Here is a 17,246-nt window from a genome sequence, read left to right as displayed (position 1 = left end):
CAGAGAAGTTAAGTAACTCGCTTATGGTCACACAGCTAGACTGGCATTCAAATCTAAATTTGCCAGCATCAAAGCCCCATAATCATCCTGTTAGGTATCAAAACCATCTTCTGGCAGCCTAAAGCTGGAGGTCACGTCAGACAACAAGGATGGGTAGCAGAGTAGGTACAGAACAGCATGTAGAAGAGTATAAAGTGTCAGCAGTCATACCTACTACTGGAAAAAAAAGGACTCCTGGCTACGGGAAAACCAGCATCCCCAAAACACACTAATTGGAAGATCACAAACATATGCTTAGCAGATTTTGTTACAGATAGTATTTATGAGAGATGAAGGAAAACCCAGAGCTGAAAAGAAGAAAAACATAATAAAAATTACAGGTCTCAAAAACTCTCTTCCTAACGCTTGTTGAAACAGAAGTCGTTTAATCTCTCTGTTTAGATCAGGGTCACAGGACCATCCTCCACTGGGCTTTCTGCTCCAAATCCCTCAAAGTAAATCCAGGCACCACAGCCTACTCCCACCCCTTCACCCTGGAGAAGTGAATAAATTAGCTATCAGAGGCTGTTTCTGTCTCCCTGCTCAGCCGATTAATGATAATCTACTGGGGATGAACAATGTTCAGGCTGATGCCAGGAGAAGGCTAAGGGAATTCCAATTAATTCCTCAGAAACCAACTCTCCTCTGACAGGTTCCTCTCCAAAAGCCCCTGCATTTATCTCAGCCAAACAAAGCCGCAGTGTGATCCGAAGCCTTTAGAAAAGGCAGCCTTTGACTCAGACTGGGCCTTGTGGGTGTGAACCGTGCACAACAACTAGGAGTCTGGCTGGAGTAGAAATGCAGGCAGAGGTACTGACTTCAAACCCCGATACCAAAGCCGACCCCATGCCTCACTCCTTTCCGTGACTCCTTTCCAGTCTCCCCTCAGCCTTTACCCTAATACCACTCACTGCTGTCATTCATGAAGTGTGCTCTCTGTGCCAGGTGCCCTGGAGTACTGAATAGTGGTTAGGAGCACTACTTTTGGGGTGAGACTGCTCTGATTGGAAAGCTGGCTCTGCTGATTACCAGCCATGTGATCCTGAACAAATTGCTTAACTCTTCTGAATCTCATTTTCCTTACCTATGAAATGGTCACAATAATAACTCCATACACAGAATTACAGGATTAAAACCCCTAGGGCAATATACAGTGGGAAGAAAGCTCAGTAGATATTAACAATTTTGATTATCATTCTAATTACTTCATTTAAACTGGTGAAGTGGGTACCATTAATCTCACTTTACACCTGAAGAAACCAAGACTCAAAAAGGTAAAGCTATTTATTTATCCAAGGACATAGCTAGCTCATTACTGGCAGAGCCAGGTTTCACATCTGCCTCAAGATGGTGTCCAGACCAGGACGTCTCTTCTCTGGACTTGTCTCTGGTGTTTCTCTCAGATTTATTTAAAAGTCATCTTTCTGAAACAAAGAAAGAGAGCCTTCATTTCAAGACTCTCTTCTGACACACACACACACGCCAGCATTGATTCAGAATCCAGCAGAAGAGGCGTTATCCCATAAGACTGGAGAATCTCCCATGAGACTGGAGGTGCTGTGGCTTCACCTGAGAGCTGGGTCACTGCCTGGCGGCTCTCATTCACCTCAGCCACCAACACCCAGCCCAGGCATTGGCTCAGACAATCACATGCCCAGCTCTAGAACAGCTCAAGGAAGCAAGATTTCTCAGCATAGCTCTGACCCCGATTTCAGAGGGTGGGGCGAAATGCAGAGATTGTGACAATCTGATTTGGAGGACGTAGGCTCTTTGAGAAAAAATTAAAAGTCTGAAAGATAGCTATTATCCTTCAGATAATTTCTATATAAGCCCAGTTTTTCCACTGGGATATTTATTCTTAGGACAGTCTCAGGTAATAGGGAGCTAGCCTGGTGCTTCATAAATGGTCAGCTGCAATGTTCATCTATTGGTTGTCATGCAAGAAGTAGCTGTGGCAACCCTAATTCTACAAGTTTGGAAAGAAATCATTATCTACTTAATATCAAACTCAAAGGCCAGAAATGGCCCCCAAGAGATCCCAGTTTCCTTTAATAATATTTATGTTTGGAGAGCATACATTATGCTAAGTGTTTCAAATACCCCTCTAGTTGCCAATCTTTTCAGACTCCTTCCTCACGTGCAGAAGAGGCTAGGCTCTTTCACGTCTCCCCAGTGGCTTTTCTTTCTAGAAAGAGGCAGTAGCATGATATCACAAAGCTGAAATGAGAGGAAGCTAAGGAAACCATGGCCAGAACACGGGAAGAAATCTATCCTCTGCATGCAATCTCTTCAGTTCATCTTTGTGAGATCCACTTTAATCTCCGTCTTTCCCAGAATGACCACAGGCATAACTCCAGCCGAAGGCCATGAAACTCTCAGAAACAGTCTCAGTTGTCCCCTTACTCTCTACTGTTCTATTCTATGATAATAATTCAGTGCATTTCATTATCATTGAACGCTCACAAATACATTTATCTTGGTTTAGTGTTAATGTTCGACTTCTGTGTGTATTCTCCCTTTTTAAATTGAATGTAAGCTCACTAAGGCAGTTCCTTGTTACCTACTACTATGGCTCATGATACAAATTGTAGTTTAAGGAATATGAATCACCTGAAGGTAACACCATTTGTATTTGTGTCTTGCTAAACCTGTGGTAGTTTTAGTAGCTTTTATTAGACCTGTTATGAGTTAAGGAAACATAATGGAGCCATGGTATCTAAGCTGAAACTTCTAGTGGGGAGAGTAGAAAGGTCCTAATTTTCTTCCCCTGATGAGCCAGCAGGCCCTTCTCCTAGGAAGTCACTTTTATTTCAGTGTGACCAAGAAAAAATAGGGAGGGCTGTGTCTGGTAGCTGCTGGTTCAGGCCTTACAAGAATATAATTCATGAGGTTTCTACAGTGACTAGTACAGCTCACCAGGACGTAAACTTTTGTTGGTTGCTCAATACATTTCTCTCTCCAGTTTCCACATCTTGCACAGAACCAGCTGCTCTTGCCACCCATCATCTCCCATCCCAAGTAGTAGTACTGGCCAATCACAGCTTGCTTTAATTGGTTCAGGGATGGTCTGAGCAGAGCCAATCAGAGCTCTTCTATAAGGTTAACATATAGGCATTAAAAAGAAGTTCTCCTTCTGCTGTTGGGGTCCTAAGTTGGGACCACACGAGCCTGGATCTGGTAGCAGCCATCTTCCATGGCCATATGGAAGAACCCTGTCCGTGGATGACCTCATAGAGGAAAGCAAAGACAGGAGGTGAAGGGAGGAAGAGCCTCCCTAACATCATGGAGCTACTGAATCCAGCCATGCCTGAACAGCAGCCATCTTCCATGGCCATATGGAAGAACCCTGAATCCACCTTCCACCCTTGGACTTCCAGTTTTTAGAGAAAATTTATTCTTTTAACTTATGCCAGTATAATGCGGGCTTCTGTCTCTTGCACAGACAGAATGCTGACAAATAGAAGAGAGGCTCTAGTAGTAACAAAAAGTGTACTCCGTGAGGATGTGGACCCTACCTGTCTTGTTATTGCTACATCATCCCCAGTGTCCAGCTTGATAATTATTTGGTAAATGAATGAATAAATCTCTAGGAATTCTCAATACCTCGGCAGGAACTGGTCCAGCAGAGAAGAGGCGAGAGGCCCAGCAAGCATTTGAGGTATCACCATTTGTTCTTTAAGGAAGAGTAGCATTCTTTCTCTTTATTCTAGTCTATCCTATAAGATTTTTGAGAAGCCACCTGACAATTTGTTGACTAAATACTCCGACTTCCTAACGTGAATCTTTTCCTCAGTAATGTACTCTGATGTTAAAGTGTGTATTGTGATTAGAATGCTTCTTACATTTTTGTGGAATTTGTCTTTGAGACCTTTTGGGTTTTTCCTTCATCTAGCCACCTTGTGCAGCCCATTGCAGACCCTTAGCAAATTGCAAAGAAAGTTTGTGGTAGGATGTTCATTAGATGTTTTAAAATAACTTCCATTCCCAAAAGTAGAATCTTTCAGCAGTGGTAACTTAGCAACAATACAAAACACCTCCACGAGCAAAAAGAAGCAGGAAAGAATGGGTCTTTGGACGTACTTATTTTCTTGCAACAAGTGTGTAACTTACTGATAAGCAAAATAAACAGTGACTTGCCACCGCATGTATGTTCCCTCTGTTGGTGTTGACAGAGATGTTTGTATAAACAGGAAGCCAACAGAGCCCATGTACACAAATGGAGTCTAGCAAATTGCAGTATTTCTAATTTCTCAGTTAACATTTCAGCCCTACTATATGCACGTGAAGTGCTAGAGATTTAAAAAGAAAAATATGTATTTGGAATAAATTTTAAAGCATGGTCTTTTCCCTGTGCCTTGGCAGGGAGGTATGGAACCTGAAAGCAAAAATGTTCACATTCTGGGCACCAATGTATCTGATGGATACCAATAAAGAGCCTGGCATTGGGAGAAAACATGCTTAAGTCATCACCCCTATTCCCTTTAGATCTGCATCCACGGTTACTAAATGGCCCTCCTTAGTGAGACGCTAGGTCATTAGCGGTAGTGATAGGGAAGCACGGCAGGAAGGCAGGGCTGACACTGTGAGGCAGGTGTTCCTGGTAAGGAGAATCTGTGAGACAGCAGTTATCTGTGGCTTCCGAGTTTCGCAGGCCTTTTTTGATGTTGCTCCATAGTGTTCATGATTATCGGCCAATGAGATCACAAATGCCATCCTACTATCTGCTCAACATCTGGTAACACTGATAAGACAACTCCAGAAATGTCACCAGAGTGATCTTACTTATGAGAAAATTAGTCCCCATCATTCTGCTGCTTTAAAATTTTCAAGGAACCCTCGCAGGATAGAGGCCACATCTCTTAGCACGGAACACAGTCATCGGTAACCTGGGACCCCCACACTCAGCTACATCTCACATCTGCATAGCCTCACGCTTTTCTCTCTAGAAGCACAGGCTTTCTCAGCATTTCCACTCATCTCTCAGTGATTCTTGCTCATTCTCTTCCCTCTGTTTGACCTCCCCAGACCATCTCAGTGGTCAAAATCATATCCCTCCCGCTCCAGGAATCCTGCCCTAAGCCTTCTCCACCCCACACATCCACAGGCTGAGTAAGGTACGCTTCTTGGCACTCCCAAATGCCCCATACTTCTGCTCTCATTGCATTTACCACACATTATTATAATTTTCTGTTTAGTAGTCTACCTCCTCCACTAGACTAAGACCTCTTTCTGAGTGAGAAATGTGTCTTAGGCAATTCTGAATCACCAACCCCTGGCACATAAATTGGCATATAGGAGGCACTCAAAAATATTTATTGAATAATGAATAAATTTCTAATTTGAATACTTTCTGTATCCAACACAGTATATCCAACCTGCACATCTCCACTGATAGGGAAGCTGCCACCTCCAGAAACAACCTTTTCTATTCTTGGGCTACTCTGAGTGTTAGCAGGTTCCCGCTTATGATAAGCTGAAATTTGCTTGACCAACTCACTGGTCCCTCCGCTGTCCCTAACAGCTACACAGAGCGAATCCTTCCCATATGGCAGTCCTTTAAAATTGTAAAGAAGCCACGTCTTCTTTTCTCCAGGATAAACACTACAAACTCTTTAAACTGATGCTCAAACACTTGAGTCCTAAGTCCCCTTTACAGCCCTGGTCATTCTCCCTGAACATGCTCCAGGACCAGTTCTCAGGATCAGCTGTTGAGAACTTTAGAAATATGTATCAGTATAAATTCTGAAACAAAATTCTTAAACTTCATCGAACATTAAAATCACCTGGGGAATTTGTTTAAAATGCATCTTGAGAGACCACCTGCAGAGAGTCCAGTTCCACGGATATGCAGTGGGGCCCAGGAATCTTTATTTTAATAAGCTGTTCAATCACTTTAGCTATGGGAGGTCCATGGACCACTCTTCAAGAAAGTATCATCTAAGATGCCACCAATCTCAGTTTTCTCTTCTACAGATGGGGGTTAAATTTGTCTTCCTTTTGGATCACAAGGTGAGTCGAGAACTAACTCCTAAATTGGTTACAAATACCTCCTAAATACTGAATGCCCATTGATACTGATAGAAGGGGAATCGGGCATTCGCTAAGCCTTTTGAGCAAAAGAAGGGCTGGCAGATGGTATCCTTCAACAGAGACTGGGCTAGAAGGGTTGGTGGTCAAGGGGGTGAGAGGACAGATTTCATGCTCTTCATCCTTCCGAACAGCAGTCTTTTAAGCAGCATAAAGATAAGGGGTCTACATTCTATATTTTCTGAATGTGCCATGGGAAGCCTATTCCATTCCATAAATACTTATATTAGTAAATCAAATAAGCTGGAGAAGCACTTAGGCATGATGCCAGGAGAAAACTCATGCCAGCGTTTTTTTCACTTCGTTAATGTTGTTAGTAAATTATTAATTGCCACTATTGATGAATTCTACTTAAAGAGCATCTTTCTATTTGAGCTATAGAGAACGAGCTACTGAGAGTAAAGTAGTTCATACCTTACTCTATGTCAACACAGAGACATTTCCAGGGATGGTGGTGAGACTTGTAGGATGCTGAATGCTCAGACTCCAGAACCGGACAGTAGTGAGTTTGAATCCTGGCCCTTCCATAGACTAATTTGTTTCCTTGAGTAATTTATTTAACTGTGCAGAGCTACCATTTTTTCACCTATAAAATGAAACTTATGGTTCCAAAACTGTGTCGTTGTTATAAAAATTAAATAACACAATGCAAGATCCCAACTCATTAGCTATTCTTCATTTCCATAACTGTGCGTGCATGTGTTTATTTATTCATTTACTATTTCTTCCATATCTGTGCTGCATGAATTTAGTAGTCAAACTACTTCCTCCCTTTTATAGATGAAGACACTAGGCAAAGTTTAGTAAATCACCATGGAAACAAAATTCGGGTTATTCAAAACCAAAGCTCCATTTCCCATGGGTCTCCCTTCTCAGAATGTTGCCCTGGTATCGACAAAGCCAGAGGACCTTCTCAGAGCAGACTGGCCTGATGTCCATCCTGGGGGTGCAGAATGACACAAGAACAAAAGCTGTAGATCTAGGTTCCATGCTTCCCATTATGCCTCCATTTGTTCACGTCACAAATACTTATGGAGCCCCTTTTCTGCGCCAGGCACCTAGGGATACCGGTGAGTAAAGTGAATCAGATGGTCTTTGCTCTCACTTTATTTAGATCTCTGCTCAAATGTCACTTCGCCAAAGAAGCTTTCCTGATCAACCACCCTGTCCAACAAGGCAGCCTGCATCCTTACCCATTTCATTTTTCTCCTTTCCCTCACGTTATTTTTGTTTTCTTCCCCTATCCCCAATAGAATATAAGCTCAGTGAAGGCAAAGACCTTCTCTAGTTTGTTCATTTTTAGATATCCAGCTCCAAGAATGGTGCCTGGCCCACAACAGAGGCTCAACAAATATTTGTTGACTGAATAAACAAAAGAGAAATCTTGGCGGGGTGGGTCAGGCAGAGAGAGGAAATAATAAGTGACTGTGATTTGCAAAGTACTAGGAAGGAAATCCACTGGGGTTGGCTAGGGAATGACAGGCAGGAAGTGGCTTGCTGGCTAGACAGATGAGGATGGAGACACTCCCTGAGGGTGTGAGGATTAATCCACGGGCTGATGAGCCACATGTGTACAGAAAGGGAAAGAACGCTGCTCTTTGCTTCCACGTGACCTTAGGCCTGTCACTGCCTTTTCGAAGCTGCAGCTGAATCAGGATTCCACAATCAGAAGCAATTCTTGCCTGTCAGACCCCTCCTAGGACTTAGCATGCTGAAGATGCTGAGGGCCAGAATAGAATTAAGGCCCTGCCTGAGACGTGATACTTAAACAAAGTGCCTTCATAAAATCCACGGCACGCACCACTGAAATTACAACAGAAAGAGGATTTAAGTCTGGGCTTTCAGCTCGGGGAGCAGCACAGCTCTGCAATATTTTGGTTATGCTCTAATTAGTTGTTAGCATACAGTGCAGGTGTCAGGTAATCTGCACTTACTAGAAAGACATCTGCAAGTGGTGGCCAGAATAAAGCGATACTGGGAAGCGAGGGAACCCCTAACCTTGGAAGAAATCCACCACCCCCTGTGCCAAACGCAGGTGGTACACGTCGGCAGGACTCGAAGGGCTGTGGCGCTTTAGAAACTTGGGTGGAAGACGGGGATCTGACAATGAGCTGCACAAACATGGTTAGTTCCCAAACCAGCAGAGGCAGTGGAGCGTCGCTGGGGAGGGCTGCCTGTGCGCTGTAGTGGCTGTCCTGGGCGGGCAAGTACTTCCATGTCTCCCATTTTACTGAAAACTGAGGCAACATAAAGGCATCACCACATCCTAAAGGAAACAGGCAGAAGGGGTCGATCAGCTCAGATGGGTCGGAGGTAACCACACAGGTGCTATGATGCCCTTTACCCCCATCCCCGTCTCTTCCCTGCCTACCTGAAAGCACATTCTTGTAGTCTGAACCACGACGCCCCAGACTGACAATGCTCACACCTATAGATTAAAACCACCACACTTGAGGTTGGAGAGCAAGGATTAAGTCCTCATTTTGCCACATGCTGGCCAAGTGACCAGGCCCATGACTCCAGCTTTGGACCTTCAAAGCACAGAGCATTCAGGACGAAGAATAATTTCATACAAGATACCTCACATTAAGCCATCAGCACCCTACCTGGTATTCATTTATTAGATTAGCTTTGAAAGAGACATGATGCTGAATGAATGGAACCAAGAACGTGCAAGTTTAATGAAAACAAAAGTTAGAAAAGAACTAAAATACGGCCCACTGTTGGGAGAGCCGGGGAATGGAGGCCTTTCTGCCCTACCCTGGGCAGCCAGAGGAGGCAGAACGCTGGAAACCTGGAGATGCCAGACAGGTTCAGAGTGGGAGGCCCAAATCAGAAAAATACCATCTTCTGCATAATTTTGCCGAGAGCCTGCCCTGCTCTCCGCATCCTCTTTGGACCTCAATCTTTCCACCTGCAAAATGGGCATAACACCACCCATTCTTACGTTTAGGTAAAGATTAAAAGAAGTGGCATTTGTCAAGCACCTAGCAGAGAGCTTGGTACACAGTAGGCATTCAGTAAGAACCATCCTCTCTTTCCTTCTCCAAGGAGTGGTTAATAAAACAGTACAAACAGTAATAAGATCGTGACAAAGTGAGCATGCGAAAGGAAACTGAGCTCTGAATAACAAAGACAAACTTTACAGAGCCAGCCCCAGAGTTGCAGGACAAGTGCATTAAAATCACTTCTCTGTTGAAACGAGCAGCTCAGAGATGAGTCGATGAGGCCTCCCCCACACTGAGTCAAGATATCTGTGGGCCTGAAGCATCTCAGGTTTGCCTGCGGTTGACAAATGTTCCCACCTTATCAGTGGATTTCTTTTCTAATTAAAATGCATGAACTCTTGAAAGCTCCAGGTGCCCAGAGGAAGGAATCTTCTCCCCCGATTAAAATCCAACAACAACGAAAAAATTGTTGACTACAATGTAAGCAAAGACCATGTTTGACCTGGCGGGAATGATCTATGGAGGCACAGAGGGACCAAATTAGGAGAGCAGAAAAGAGTCGAGAAGGAATGGCTCGGAGGTCCTTCCCCCCAAAAAACGGGGGCTCACTGTTTAGAGCTGGTGGCATCCAATTTCTTTCCGTCTCAGCTGGCACTTCCCAAGTGATAACATGGTAGGGAACCAAGAAGTTTCTGTAAAGGACTATGGGTTATGGTAGTAATAGTTGACCTTCCCTGTAGTTCCTTAATGCCAGCACTTTGCTTTCATCTCATTTATTCCTTAGAACGACTCTTTAATTTACTATTATCTTCATTTCATGAATAAGGAACCTGAGGCACCAAAACTATGACTTTCTCAGGCCTCATAGCTAATAGATGATAACGATGAGACTCAAACCCTAGATCAATCATAATCACTAATATTTCCTGGGCACCTAACTAAATGCCAGACACTGTGTTCAACCCTTTCCAATCTCATTCATTTAATCCCCATGACGACCCGAGGAGGTGATTATTGTCATGATACCCATTTTATAGGTGAGTAAATGAGGTTCAGAAAAGTTAGGTGACTCACTCAAGGTCACATAGCCAGAAGTAGTGAAAACAGGAACCAAACCCAGAACCGAAGCCCATCTTGCCAAAGGCGGTACTCTACATACCACACTAACGGAGCAGCTGAGCACCAGGAAGATGCGGGCTGCTAGACTGCAATGTCATGTACTCTGGACCAGGGCCCTAGAACTTTCATTTCTGAGAAGTCCCCAGGGGATACACACGGCTGGTCTGGGATCACACTTTGAGAACAGCTAATCCAGGGAGAGTGGCCTGAAGGATGAATGAATGTGGAGTGGGTGGACGTTGGAAGGCACTGGAGATCGAGAGAAAGGGAAACGAATGGAATACTCTGAGGGCAGCTTCGTGTGCCTCATACTCTACAGGATACTTCATGAGGCGGACTGAGGCGGCTGTGACCCTTTGTTCAGGTGAAGCACTTTGTGACCCAGCCCTTGGCTTCTGACTGACCTTCCCTCCTATGGAACCCCAGGTTGGAGTTCTTGAGTTCTAGGAATCTTCTCCCCAAACTCCTCCTGAACTTTGAATACTCTGAATGCACCCTGAAGGGTATGCGTCCCCTACAGAACCAGCATCACACTGCATTGAAAGGCACATGTGTTCCTTCCCCACTATGAGATGTCAGGCCTATATGACATGCTGCTTTGACATCTGAAACAGGGAGGGCTTTGGATGTCGTAGCAAGTTCCCCACCACAAATAAGATCCCTTTATCAAGGGGACCAGATAGTTCCTGCTTATCCCTAAGTAGTGGGTTTCAGTTCCTTGCCAGTCCACAGATCCCCACCTGGCCCTGTGTGGTGTGCAGTGTCCTCCTCCCCATGCTGTGAGCACATGTGACTAATATTGTGCTATGGGTCTTATTTGTGCAGCTTCAGGTATCATGTGTTCAGCCAGCCCTATAGCCCTAGGATGGGAGAAGGGAAGAGCATAAAAACACCCTAGATGACAAGATCCATGAGAGGAGACATCTGTCCATCTTACTGTCCTCTCCACAACCTCCCAGGGGCCCAGGGCAATTAAAGACACATGAGATTAAACTGCTTCGAAACTTTATAACCTTCTGAAGCTTTTTTTTTTTTTTGACAAATGGAGAAACTGAGGCTTGATAGTTGACATGACTTGCCAGGCCTGCTCCCTGCCAGCCCACAACAGAGGGACAATGTCCATGGAGAACATGGAGCTGGCCTTGCCGGGTGAGCAGAGTCCTGAAGACAGACCGCTTTGTTCTGTGAGCCACCCTGCCAGACAAAAAAACACCCTCGGCTCAGGGGCTCAGCGGCTGCCCTGGGCAGAAACTGAGGCTTGATAGTTGACATGACTTGCCAGGCCTGCTCACTGCCAGCCCACAACAGAGGGACAATGTCCATGGAGAACATGGAGCTGGCCTTGCCGGGTGAGCAGAGTCCTGAAGACAGACCGCTTTGTTCTGTGAGCCACCCTGCCAGACAAAAAAACACCCTCGGCTCAGGGGCTCGGCGGCTGCCCTGGTTTCAGGTCACCTTCCCTTTCTACCTGAGCAAGAGCAAACATGAGAAGCTGAGCCTGACGCAATGGGAAGACCCACTCTCAGAAGCCCTGTTCAGAGTACACAGCCTTGGCGCAAGTTCCAGTCACATCAGAAGTAGTAAGTGGTGCATTCTGCGAGGGCCAGACGATGTGCAAAAGCATCAGGATGAGAGTGCTTTGAATCGAATGTGCCCTGATTGTGTACCAGGGGTGATGTGGGGGAATTAGGGGTCCACTCAGCGCTTACCAAGCACATGCCACAAAAACAGTTCAGCAACAACCACGACCTCCTCGTCCTGTGTCGAGCCCTGTGGCAGGCTCAATATGTACCACATGCCACTCAATTCTCATGGCAGAGCTGAGAGCAGGGCATTTTTACTCTCGTGTCACAGATAAGGACACAGTGATGCCAAGAAGTCACATGAGCAGAGCCAACGTCTGAACCCTAGATTTTGTGGCTCTGAAGTCTGCACTGCAAATGTCCCCTGTGTCCCGGGTATGAGAGAGGAGGAACAGACGACTGATGTCATGGTACCTGTCCTCTCAGAATTTACAGCCTACTTAGGGAAGAGAGAACACACAGAGAAAAAATACCTTGACAGCTCTTCCCAAGCAACATGCAAGAAAGACCTGCCTGCGAGCATCTAGGGTGGGCTTGAGGTCACCTTTCCTACTATAGAAATGCTGCATATCCTCATACCGGATGACTTCTCTTTGGGGAAAAAAAGTTGGTGTGAAACTTAAAGGCCCATTTAAAATAATATCAGTGATAAGAGCAATTAACATTTCATAGAGTTCTTCCTATATACCAGACACTGCTCTGTGTTTATAAGAAAAACTAAAGATCCATTTAGAGTAATAATTTTCTTCTATTTATCAAGCACTCTGTTATGTACTGGGCGTCGAGCTAAGGGCTTTACATGCAATATTTTATGTATATTATCAAAATGACCATAAGAGGCTATAGTAGTATGTGCTCCATTTTACGGATGAGAGAGCTGAGGCACAGAGGGATTAAGCCTAGATTTTCGAACTGAAGTTTGCAATCCATTGTGGGTTGTGAAATTAATTTAGATGGGCATGACAAGCATTGTTTTAAATGAATAGAGAGGAGGCGGGGAGAAATAATGTATCAGAATGCAAACCATGTGGTAAGCATTTCATCAATTTTATTTTGGTATGTGTATATGTTTATGTGTGTACAATGAGCAGTATTGTAAAGTGAAATGATTGCCGTCTCTGTAGAAGGTTTGAAAGCCACTAGGTTAAGTGACTTGGCCTGAGGTCATGCAGTTAGTGATTTGTGGAGTCAGGGTTCAAATCCACATAGTCTGTCTTCAGAGCCCACACTCTTGACCTCTAAACCAGAGCTGTCAAATAGAAATATAACATAAATCACATATGTAATTTAATGTTTTCTAGTAGCCACATTTAAAAAGTGAAAAAGCCATGTTTAAAAAATAATTTTAATATTTTAATATTTTATGTAACTCAATATGTCAGAAAGTGTTATTGTTTCAACATGTGAATATTAATTTTAAAATTAAATCAATACAAATTGATTTTTTTTTTTTTGTACTAAGTCCAAGAAATCCGGTGTGCATCTTACACTTCTAGCATATCTCAATTCAGACCAACCTCCCTTCAAGCATTTAGTAGCCACATGTGGCTAGTGGCCATCATATTAGACAGCGCGGTCCTAAATTATACCACCTCCAATATCTCTTTAGACCCTGGGCTTTCATCCTCAGATTTCACAACAAAGGAAAATTTCCTGTCATGTTCCATCCATCTGTTTTACCATCTAGTGGCCTCCTTCACACAGTTTCCAGAATATTTAAACCCAAACCCAGTGTCTGTGGCTGTTTGTTTCTGCTTGCCTTGGCTCCTTCTAGATGTCACATCCTTGCTAGGTCTCTGGGGAGAAGAACCAGTGGGACCCTGCAGCCAAGACGTGCTGTTTGCAAAGCTGCAGTCTCATGGGCCTCCGAACGCCAGCTTTTGTAAGTACATCTTCCTGTTCAGCTTTGCAGGGACACACTTGATCCTTCACACTCAGCCCTGACAGAAATCAGCTGACCCCATTTCCATTTCTTGGCCAAAACAAGCAGACTATGGAATTGCGAAAAGACTGGCATCTGGAGAGTCGTTAGAAGAAGAGGCGACAGCTATCCAGTGACTTCAGAGCTGCCCATTAGATACTGATAAATATCACACGTAGATATGCTATAACGGCCTTTGGTAGGCTCAAAGCTCCAGGTAGCCATTACCTAGGCATGCTCACTGCTCCTGTGAGGTAAAAGAGGTTTCTGCATGGGCACAAGGGAAAAAAGGCTAGGCTCATTGCCCAGCAGCAACTGGGGCTGGGAAGCCGGGAGCAGGCAGCCTCCCACTTCCTGCTCTTTGCAATATCTCCCGGACCCTGCTGCTGTCTACCAGTCCATCGATTTCGTTTCCAAAGCACTGAGAATGCTGAATAGGTGGGAAGACTCGCTGTGGGGAAAACAGGAAAAGAAAACAGGGGCTGGGAGAAAAACCATCAGGCACTTTAGCCTGGATGGTTTGGCATCACTCCTTGGATTGAAAAGTGAAATTGTTAAGTCTGCGGGGTGTTCGTTCATGGCAGTGGAAGGGATCAGGCGCTCTTTCATCATTTGCTGGCTTCCTATTCATTAAGCAACTACTATGTGCCAGGCACCCCAGCTGGGTCCTGGGCACTCAGAGATATGCTGTCTACCCTCTTCATATCTGGGAGCTTGCACACCAGCCAACAGAATGGACTACAGAGAATGCAGTGCTGCAGGGGCGGTAATCGAGATGTAAACAAAGTATGGTGGGGGCTGGGGAGAGGGATAATTAATGTGCCCGGAGGGATGGCCCGCCAGCCCACGCAGGATGCCTACAGCTCTTTACAACTTACAAAAGCTTCTTGTGAGCGATCTATTTAAGGCTCAAAATATTAGGTCCAGTAGAATACACATGTCATCACTGAGGAAACAAACCCAGACATCAAGGTACTCATTTATACAATGGGCATAAAGCTACCTACCTCATGAGGCACAGAGAAGGCATTAGGTAAGTGACAGCCAAGCATAATTCTTTTGTAAGAGAGATGCCAGGCATGCCTGCTCTGCCCTCCTGCTCCTTGTTAGAGGAGCTGGCCCACCCCATGTCACAGGGTCTGTCTCACAGATCTCACCCAGGAGGACAGCTGCCACACGACCACACCTATCAGAGCCCCTCCCCTAGGAACTTGGAACTAAGACCAGACACTTTTTACTCTCCGTAGGTTGCCTGCACTAAGAGGTTATGTAGAGCCACCTAGATAGCTATTTCCCCCACATTCACAGAACAGCAAAAGTCAGTAGTCTATTCATAATAGCCAAAACATGGAAACAAGTCAGATGTCTCTCAGCTGATAAATGGATTTAAAAAAAAAAAAAAAATGGTAGTATATCCACAGAGTGAAATATTAGTCAGCCATGAAAAGGAATGAAGTAGTGAATCTGCTATGACATGGATGAACCTCAAAAACATTATGTCAAATGAAATAAGCCAGACACAAATCCCTCATATTATATTATTCCATTTATACAACGTGCCCAAAATAGACAAATCTAGAGGCAGAAAGCAAATTAGTGGTTGCCAGGGGCTGGGGCAAGGGAGGAGTGGGAAGCGACTGCTTAACGGGCAGGGTTTTTGTGGGGGATGATGAAAAAGTCCTGAAACCAGAGAATGATGATGGTTGCGCAACTCTGTGAATGTACGGGATGCCACTGAATGATACACTTAAAAATGGTTAGAATGGTGAGTTTTATGTTACGTGAATTTTACCTCGAAAAAAAGGAATTCAATAGTCTATGTTGCTCTCTTTGGATTGGGTAAGTTTGTGTCCATCACGACTTAAAACTGCTGACTAAAACATGAGTCTGTCGAATGCCTTGCCCTGTGTCCCACTGACTGCTGATCTGCCCCTCTCTCCCTCACATGCCCTCACTTAACATGGAGGTGGGGAAAGGCTTTTGCATCCCTTGAACAGACAGCTGGCTGCTTCCCAAAACCTGCCAATAGGTGGTGCGCATCCATCCAAGTGCATTTATTTTGGGTCCTGTCAGTAGAAACCAGAGTTTATTGAGAGGATGTTAGGCCTCTTTGCTTCCCTGCTTTTGTGAGATCTCTTAATGGCTCCAATGCACATATGTCATTTTTCAGCAAAATCTAATATTTATGTCATTTCCAGGCAAAGAACATTTGAGGCTCTTGTGATGTATCACTTTTCGTTTTGCTCCATGGCACAGGCTGGACAAATCGCTCAGCCATTCGTCACCACATTTCCCTCACCCACCTCCCACGTGCGAGGTCAGGTACACCATTCGCAGAGGCAGGTAAGAGAATGAGCTGCCAGGACCAAAGCTGAACCAATGTGGCAGAAATGTCCTGGTCTTGTGTTTCATAGATCTGGGATCTAGAAGAGACCTTGAAACTTTAAAAAGTCATAGAACTTTTGCAAAAAAAAAAAAAAAAAAAAAAAACCTCAAACCTTTGATTTAGCTTTAAAGTTTGAATGTTATATTTTATAGTCAGGGATTTTTCTGGTTATGGCTTAAATAATAATATAAATAGCTAGAGTTGAGGGAAGCAAAGATGGAGGATGGTATATATTCTCTACTTTCAAGTTGCCTACAAGAAGATGAGGGGTGTGTGTGAGTGTGCAATGCACGCTAGTCCACATTTTACATGCTTTATCTCACGCAGTGGGTAGTACTGGCCTCCCTCCACAGATGAAGAGACTGAAGCTCAGAAGCTTCCATGATGTGCACCGAGTTCCAGCACTGTTAGTGAGGAACACACGTCTGATGCCAAAACTCCACATTTTAAACCACTGTGTATAGAATGATCACATAATGAATATTTTAGAGTCGCATATTGAGTGGAAGGCATGGTGCTTCACGGCACTTTATAATTTTCAAAGACATTTCACACTTGAAATACCTCGTGTATAGACATTGAGAAAGGTAGCACTTCTAAGAAGTAAGAGATGATAAAGGGCTGGAGACAACAGGTAAGAGTCATAGATGGGGTGGGCTTTGAAGGATAGGTTGCATTATAATAATTAACAAGAAACTGAAGAGGGCAACATGGAATTGAAAAAAGAACAAGGCAAAAGCACCGGGGTAGAGGGGGGATAAACAGCTGGCTAGGGTGAGATATGAATCTCTTAACTCCCAGTTTGGAATGTGGTCACTAATTAAGTATCACAAAGATACACGCTTTGGGGTCCCTTCCTTATGGAACCAATAACAACAACAACAGCACCAGTGACCATTCACTAGGCAATTTATTAGTGAGCTAATCACTGTACTAAACACCATTGGTGATGCTCTGATTTGGTTACTTCCTTTGGTAACCAACCACAGTTCCTCTCTGGGTAATTACATGCACATATTTTCAGACCATGTGGTTCTCTCAAAGCTGAATGAAACCCCAGCTCCTCAGGCATACACTAATTGGGGTATCATATTTGAATTGACACTGGCCTCAATACTGGGTCAGGGATGGACATGGTGACCCGTCAGAGTCAACGACATAGA

The 17,246-nt window shown here is 44.4% G+C and overlaps 1 long non-coding RNA gene across 3 annotated transcripts in view; it reads right to left on the bottom strand.

Moving 5' to 3' along the window:
* Window positions 1-17,246, bottom strand: part of LOC107195287 — a 393,810-nt gene that overhangs the window by 291,011 nt on the left and 85,553 nt on the right. Inside the window, exon 5 of one of the 3 annotated variants that reach the window (XR_003044643.1) lies at window positions 12,812-13,025. The exons of the other annotated variants lie outside the window; for them this stretch is intronic. This is a non-coding gene — a long non-coding RNA (uncharacterized LOC107195287). Of the gene's footprint in view, window positions 1-12,811; window positions 13,026-17,246 lie in introns of those variants that run through there. 3 annotated transcript variants of the gene reach the window in all.

This window comes from Pteropus alecto, unplaced genomic scaffold (genome assembly GCF_000325575.1).
Source record: "Pteropus alecto unplaced genomic scaffold, ASM32557v1 scaffold40, whole genome shotgun sequence".
In the NCBI taxonomy this organism is placed as follows: Eukaryota; Metazoa; Chordata; class Mammalia; order Chiroptera; family Pteropodidae; genus Pteropus; species Pteropus alecto.
This window is presented reverse-complemented; position numbering and strand designations above follow the sequence as displayed.